Source organism: Aegilops tauschii, chromosome 2 (assembly GCF_002575655.3).
Source record: "Aegilops tauschii subsp. strangulata cultivar AL8/78 chromosome 2, Aet v6.0, whole genome shotgun sequence".
NCBI lineage: Eukaryota > Viridiplantae > Streptophyta > Magnoliopsida > Poales > Poaceae > Aegilops > Aegilops tauschii.
Genome location: NC_053036.3, coordinates 39,195,853 through 39,204,658, shown reverse-complemented (window position 1 = coordinate 39,204,658; position 8,806 = coordinate 39,195,853).

Here is an 8,806-nt window from a genome sequence, read left to right as displayed (position 1 = left end):
ACCGTGCGGTATACTCAAGTTTTCCACTGGAGTAGTACTGCGACGGAGGAGCACGAAACACGGCAGCCCAGTGCCATATGGCGATAAAAAATGATCTAATTTGCTATGCATCTCATTGTTAGCATTGTTCTATTCATTCCCTAAAAAAAACATTGTTCTATTCATGCCCCGCAGAGAACGTGACACGTGCGGCGAAACACCCGAAGCAAAAGATGAAACACAGGAGCAAAAGAAGAAGGAAGATTATCACCCCAAATGTTCTAATTCGCCGCGGAGTCGTAACTGCTTCTTAATCGCCTCCACGACCTCCATCTCCTTGCGCGTCTCCGCCGCCATCTTCTTCATTCTGTCCATGACGCAGGATTTCTTGACGCGAGCCTTCATCATCTGTTCCACGGCCGCATTACGTACCTTGACAGCAGCCGGGTGCTCGGTGCGGAGCTTCGCCAACTCCTCCTTCTGTTCCATGACGAGGGCCTGCAGCATCTTCATCGAGGAACTACTATTCTCATGCAGCTTCTTCCAGCCGGCGTTCTTCTCCTTCAAAAGGTCGATCTCGTGGTAGAGCTTCGCCTTGTCCTCCTGAAGTCGCAGGATTTCGCCGGTCGCCTTCTTCTCCGAGGCAATGCTCTTCTTCAGCAGCATCACCAAGTCGGCGGTCAACTCCCCCTGCTGATTGATCTCAGCGGGCATGTCGTCGAGGCTCTCCTTCAGCAGCTCCATCAAGCCTTGGATGAACTCCTTCTGCTTATTGAGCTGATCGGGCATGCCGTCGAGGGATAACGACTCCAGCTCCGTCGGCTCGGCATGTTCGCCTCCGCGGCTAGGGCGCTCCTGGGAGCCATCGCCTGCCTGTGAGAGATCTTTCGAGGTCTCTGCGTGGCAGCGAGCCCTCTTTTTTTCCGCAGCCTTGGTTGCCGCTCCCTTGTTACGAGTAGTTCTCGACCTAGAGCTCTGCTCACCGGCCATGGCAACGACGGACGAAGAAGAAGCACTTATGAGGAGGAAAGGTAGAGTAATTTTCGGTTAGGTAGTTCCCCTTTTTATAACCTAAGTACTAGCACTAGTACTAATACCTGCATAGTGGGAACACGTTCAGGTTTGGTACGTACTAGTAGGTGTGAGCAGGCTTTCGAATGTGATGGGAACAAGGTAAAGATTAATTGATGGTTTTGGTTTCGAGGCCCGAAACGGTTCCCGATGAGTTTAGCGGAACATAAATTTCAAGTACTACACTGCTCAAATGCGTAAATATTATGTTACTGTCAAAAATTGGCACAAAATACGAAGGAGACCAATGGAAGTACTACTAGCAACCCATGATTTAACTACTCGAATGCGCGCAGTGGAGTAATAATGTCTTTCTTCCGCCCTCATGTCCACTCAATTTGCATGCGTTGTATTAATTGACCATCAATAAAGTGAACGACTTTACACGCGTCAAATTATCACAAGGGGTGGATCTTGGTACAAAATTGCGTCCGCCCGTGTACTCGTGTGTGCGTGCGAGGGAATGAGTGCGTGCGTGGCGTGCGTGCACATCTTCGCTTCGTGCATGTACCGCCAGTATTGCTCAGGGAGGACGAGTACATTCTTCTGGAACCAGCAGCACGTCACTGTGACCAATCCACGCAAGGAGGTCGCGACAACGCCTCCACATGTGCCACGTGGCTTCATGAACTGTAAGAGAGAAACTGTGTAGCGTGCCATTGGTATTCTAATTAACGTGTTTTGCACATACTCGACGTACTAGTTAGGTACACGTGCATTGCACGCATCAGATTTTGCAGCCAAATTATGAATAAATACCACACTATAGCATGTAAGCTCTCAGTCATATATGCCTGATGTAGCCCTTTGTTTAATTCTTATAGTTCATCTCATTCAAAATCAATTAGTTTTTATAAAAAAGCTAAGAACGCGGGAATAGGAAAAACATGGGATTATAGTGGAATGTCGTCTTGAATCCTACAGGATTGTACGAGTGTTTGATTGTGCATAGAAAAAACGCAGAATTCTTCCAAAGAGGTTTGAGTGGATGGGATGTTTCCTATGAAATCTAGTGCAAATGAATCATATGGAAAAATTCCTATGGTTTACAATCCTACGAATCAAACAACCAAGATAGGAAAAATTCCTAATGATTAGAATCCTCCAAAATTCCTTTGAGAATCCTTTGAATCAAAGAAGCCCTTAATCTATTTTATGATTCATGGAATTGTTCGTTGTAAAGCATAAAGTAAAAACAAATAATGGCAATTCAACTAGAAAATTAGTTTGGGCAGTTATGATACGGAAGATTCTAGAACAAAAGAGAACCACTGTTGTTTAGCGGTTTGTGCATTATGCTTAAGTTCAACCATGGAGTCTGCTAGATTGTACATGTGGCAAAATCCGGTGGTGGGCTAGAAGATGGTGCGAGGGGCCGAGTGGAGGGAGACTATGAAGGAATGCACAAGTGCGAGATCAATATTTAGAGAGAGGGGGCGAACACGTGCGCTGTTGCGCGCAGTGGCGGAGCCATGAAAAATAAATGAGCTAGGGGGCCAAGCATTGCTAATCCTTTACGAGGAGGGTCAATTCATGAACTTAAACCATTTTTAGCAGCAATTGTCTAATGATCACATTCATATTAGCCTCGATATATAGTGATGTTAGGGGGGGAGGGGGGCAGGGCCCTTACTGCCCCTGTCTTCGCCATTGTGCACGCGTCTGAGAGATGAAGCGGAAGGCATGGATGATGAGAGGGGGACGTTGGATATATATTAATGTGGGTGTATTAGCTATATATGTTAATCCTATATAGAGAGGTATAGATTGATCGATGTGGACGTGGGAAAGAGGGTGAGACCTCACTGGATATATCGATTGATCGGTTTGTGTGGAAAACTATGAAAGACCTAGCTATATACACACATACATAGAGGAACATCGATCGTTGTGCATGCACGCGTGAGAGATAAAGAATGCCCGATATGATGGAGAGGGGGATGTGTGTGGGTGTGTGCCTTCATGGGAGACCGACCTGAAGAAAAAGATTGTATGCGTGCGATGGATAATGCCGACTGGTAGTGTGTGTGCGTGCATGCACGAGAGAAAGTTAGTGGTACAATTATAAATAGAAGACTACTGTGTGGGTGTAAAAGAATAGGTGAGGTCATAATCAATGTAAAGTTGAATTCTAATATTTGAATAAGAGATCCTGATGTTTGAAACCCATGCATGCATGAATATAACGGAGATCTGTGCGGTGTGGTTTGGAAACGGGCATGTTGTAATGTATACACATTGAACAAGGTCAGACTGATTTGAATTTGAGATACCGATGGCAGACATCATTTGGCCACGTCGCATCCGTGCATGGACACACTATTCTAATTGGAGATGATGGGCGGCTTTCGCATCACATATCTATATCTATACCCCTATATATATATATTTTATATTTTATATTTTTTTATATTGTGTGCGGGTAACTTTAACTTTGAAAGATGGTCGTTGGATGAGGCGAATCCGATGGTCCAAAGATGGCAAATTTGACCACTACTGGCCGTTGGATATCATCTAGATTCCACCAGATTTCGCCACATGTATAATCTAGAAGACTCCATGGTTGAACTTAAGCATAATGCACAAACATCAAAACATAAGCACTTCTTATTTGTTCTAGAATCTTCCATATCAGAATTGCCCAAATGTTTTGATACATGATTTGCCATTATTTGTTTTTACTTTATGTCTTACGACGCACAATTCCATGAATCTTAAAATAGATTACCTTTCTTATAAAAACTAGATGATTTTGAATGAAATGAACTATAAGAATTAAACGAACATCTACATCATGCATATATGACTCAAAGCTTGCATGCTATAATGTGGTATTTATTCATAATTTGGTTGCCAAATCTCATGCGTGCAATGCACGTGTACCTTACTCTAGTCTAAATGGTGTTTGTGTGTGTGTTGTGCGTGTTGAGGTGCAAATTGTCTCTTTTTTTGGGTACATGTTAAGCTTGTTCTTCTGAAATTTCAAGCCGCGCCTTGTTATGCTGAAAATTCAAGCTAGCGTCTCTGTCTATCGTGCTGCGAAACTCCCACCTCTTCAACCCGCGCCTTGTTAGCCCGAAATATTTAAGATATATCTTTGTCTCGTTGTGCTCCGACAACTCCCTCCATCTCAACCCGCGCCTTGCTATTCCAAAATTACAACACGCTCGAAAACTCCCACCTCCTGTGAAATCCCGACACGCGAAATGCCCGTGGTACCCCTGAACCGAAAGAACCGCCTCAAATCGGTGGGGGTACTTTCATAACTTACGCCACATTTCGGACAAGCGCGTCTCTAAGCCATGGTTCCCCACTGCCATCCCAACCGCCCACCCATTCGTAGATCGAGGCCGCGAAAACCCGCGACGAAACGCCACACCCTGCTCTGTCCGCCACCCAGCCGGAGCCTCTTCCCCGACGACGTCGTCCACAGCAACACCTCGACGTCCCTCATCGACCGTACCGGATGAGGATCCGTCGTCGATCTCATCGTCCCGCCGGTTCAGCCACCCCGTCCTCCACCTCCAAGGAGCTGCCCCGACGTTCCCCTCGTCTTTCGCGCCACCTCCATTCCCACACTGCCGTCTTCACCTGCACCACCGGAAGAGCATCATCATCACCGTTTCCTGGGATGAAGCTGCGGCCTAATCGGCGCCACCAAAGAGGTTGTACACTAATCGCCACATTTTGTTCTTGATTCGATCTCACGGTGCTGCCGGCGCTCGGTCCCGAGCCGACACGGCGCGGCTCCATCCGAGGTGGCGTCGCCGGCCACTTCCTCCACGGCATCGCTCCCTCGGCGGCGACGTCCACATCAGTAGGAGCTACTGCTGCTTTAGCTCTCACTCGCGCTGCTGCTCTGCTCTTGCTCTTGGTCCCCTGCCTGGTCTGCTCTTGCTCTTGCTCGGGCTGCTGCTCTTGCTCTTGCTCTTGCTTGTGATGCTGCTCCGATTTAGCTACACTTCAGTCGACTGAATCGACTTTTGGGTCAGTCGATTTTCAGGGGGGGGCTCGCCGGCATGAAGGAAGAACCAGCCGCAGCGGGGAGGGGGGCTCGCCGGAGAGGTACCCCACTATCTATCTTAGGGTTCAGGATGGGGCCGGTAGTCGCCGGCGGTGGCGGGGCGTTGGCGGGGCGGTGGCGTGGGGATCGCTGGAGAAAAAGCTCGGCACGGGGGGGTGGCCTAGAGGGATGGCCGGGGTGTCGGCGGACCGGCGGTGGGGAGTGTTTTCGGGGCGGGCGGGGCGGCGCACCGCCGGCTGCGGGCGGCGAGGTGCTGCTGTTTGGCCGGTGGTGGCTGGCGGCTCAGGGGGTTGGAGGTTGAAGATGAACCGCAGGCCCTTGATTTCATATCCAATGGCTGCAAAATCGACTGACCAGAGATGAAAAAGTCAGTCGACCGACGTGTAGCCTCACCTTGGTAGTGCGTTCAGTTTCGACGGCAAAATTCAGTTTCGACGGCAAAATTCAGTTTCGACAGTTAAGTTCAGTTTCGACAGTTAAGTTCAGTTTTGACAGTTAAATTCAGTTTCGACAGTTAAGTTCAAAGATGAGCGGCTAATGTATTTTACATCTAGCAGTTTGTGGTTATGTATTTTACGTCATGTATTGGAGATGCTATTAGAATTCCACTCAGGTTAACGTTGTTCGTTGTCTCTCTTGTCCTGCTTCAGCCTCGGCGTCGTACAACTCACCGGAGCTGCTCCAACGAAGAAACCCTCCATCACAGCGGAGCAGTACCTCGGGCTCCATCTTCAGACTCCTAAGATCTTCTTCCCCTCCTCCGACAGCCAAGTCAGCCGGAGCATCCTCACCGGCCAACCCAATCACGCTGAGATCGACATGGCTTCGCCAAAGAGGTTGTACACTTGTTGCATCTCTTTTTTACTCTACATGTTATATATATTGTCCACTGAGCACTCGTAGTAACGGGAAATACGATTATTTTATCCTACTATATGACAAGCAGTGAGGTACCAGGCAACTTAGCTATCCGTGATGGACTCTCTTGAACGCCATCATTATTTATCTCTGCGCGTTTGAGCTGTGCATTTGTCGATGGGCCTGGGAGTTGAGCTAGTATGGCAGTGGCCTGGGTCCAAAGTAATAGAAGTAGCACAAAAACATTTTTTTAGTGTAGGATTTTCCTTGCTCAAGCCTGCCTACTAGAATCGCGTGTGCTTGAAAGGAAAAGTGAATGAAAAACATCAGAATTGGAAAGTTTCCTATGGTACTACTTTTCATGAATTTGGTGCAAAGGAATGGAGCAAAGGAAAACTGTAGGATTTGTTCCTTTAGTGTCTCCTTGAAAGAAACTGTAGGAATTCTAATTTCCACTTCTCCTCCTTTTCATATTCCTATTCATCAAGCACAAGACTAAGAGATAGTAGCATAATAGCATTATAACCGTACATTTTCTTGTGGTTTGACTTAATCTCACCATGCTTTTTTGCATCCAGTGATCTTCCAATTGTTGTGAATCAAACACCCAGATTGGCAGAAATCCTGTGTTTTTAAATTCTCCATTTTGCACGTGCATTCCTATCCTATTCCTGTCTATTTCCTATCCCTGCATTGTTAGAATCCTCAAATTCAAACAAGCCCTTACTCAATTACTTCTGTTACAAATATGTGTCAAAGAAAACCTTGTGTGGTTTGTCCTGCTCCTGCGGCGCTGTGTTCCACCCCAGCTCAGCTGCTCCAACGACGGAAGGGTTCACCACAGCAGGGATCCGCTCTCCAGACTGTCTTTCGCCTCCTCAGATCTTCTTCCCCGCCGCCGGCAGCCACGACAACTGCATTACCATCATCAACTGAGCAGATGACCTTGAGGACTACACGGGTCCGCAAGAGAGGTCGCACTCTTCCGTGTCTGCTTACGTTATGCGTCACTTAATATGATGACATGCTACATTATCATCGTGTTCACCTATTAGACTCCGAATCAGGTCCAAACTAATGCTGAAACTTGAGTTTCTAAATGGTTGTGGGGTACATATTGGGGCAGCAATCAGTACTATCTGTCTACTATCTGGTTAATCTCCGGTGTCTACTATGAGTTTCATGTTGGGTGCAAACAAACATTAAAGGAGCCATTATCTGTATTTTTTAACTAAAGCTATTATCTGCCTGCTATCATTGGTTTTGGGTCTAGCCACAGTTTGCTACCATCACCCTGGATTTGTGCATGCACTCCTTACATAATCTCACTATGTTTTATTCCTATGCATGCCAGTTATTGTACACAATGGAACTGATGATGTAGAGCAAAAGAGACGAGCCTTGCGTGGCAATAAAATTTCATGCAGACGGCGTTCCATGGTGGGCGCAAAGGCAGCCCCCCTCCACCCATTTCGGATTGTAATCAAGAGGAAGATAACTGTTCTGAGGGGGATTCAGAAGGAGAAGACCACTCCTATTTACCCCATGAGGTCTTCACTCTAACTTGGCATGCTGATGTTGTTAATATCATGCATATGGTGCCTTGCATTGCTTACTGTATACATTAAAGATGTCATCTGCTTAGTTTAGACATGCTTTGTGTCAATGCCATCTGTTTAGTTTCTTTATCGTATATGTGAATCATGCAATGCCATCTTGTCTAGCCAGGCATCATATATGTGAATTTTGCAATGCCACCCTGGTTAGCCAGCCATCTTATATGTGAATTATATCATGCCATCATTTTTATTACGTGTTAAATTTGTCAACAATTTTAGTACATTCAATTACTCTTCCTGTGCATCAGCCATTCGGCACGGTCATGGAAAAATTTGGAGTGGAAACAAGGTCTTCAGAGCAGACAATGCTATCTGACGAAGCGCATGTCTTGCTGGTTACCAATAGCTCCTTAGAGGAGGATTCAGAGACAGATGACCAGTCATATTCCCCCCCCCCCCGAGGTGCATGCCCTAACTTGGCAGGGTTATGTTGCTCATATCGTGCGTATGGTATCTTGCATTGCTATGTCATTTGCTTAGTTTAGACATGCTTTGTGTGAATGCCACCTGTTTAGTGTCTAATTACCATATATGTGAATTATGCAATGCCATCTTGTTGCAAGACATTATATATGTGAATTATGCAATGTTATCTTGTTGCAAGGCATTATGTATGTGAATTATGCAATGCCATGCTGTTTACGCAAGCGTCATATATGTGAATTATATCATGCCGTCCTTTTGTTTTGTATTTCTCATTGCTTTTGTCGACAATGTTTGTATATTCAACTGCTCTTCCTGTGCATCAGCCATTTGAATTGGTGATGGGGAAATCTGGAGTGAAAACAAGGTCTTCAGAGCAGACAATGCTACCTGCTGAAGCATATATCTTGCTGGTTACAGATAGCTCTTCAGAGGAGGATTCAGAGGCAGATGACCAGTCCTATTATCCCCCTGGGGTGTATGCTCAAACTTGGCAGGGTTATATTACTCATATAATGCATATGTTGTATTGCAATGCTTAGTTTTTACATCATATACACAATATTGAATGCCATCTCCTTAGTTGACACATCATATATGCGATTGCCCTCTGCTCACTTCCTTAGTATATAAATCATATATTTGAATTATATCATGCCATGATGTTTACATAGACAGCATGTATCGAAATTATGGCATGCCAACCCATTTTCTAAAGACATAATATAGTTATATCATCTCATCCTGTTTACATAGTCATCATATTTTAAATTATGTCATTCTATCCGTGAATTATATCATGCCATCATGTTTCCATCGACGGCATGTTTGT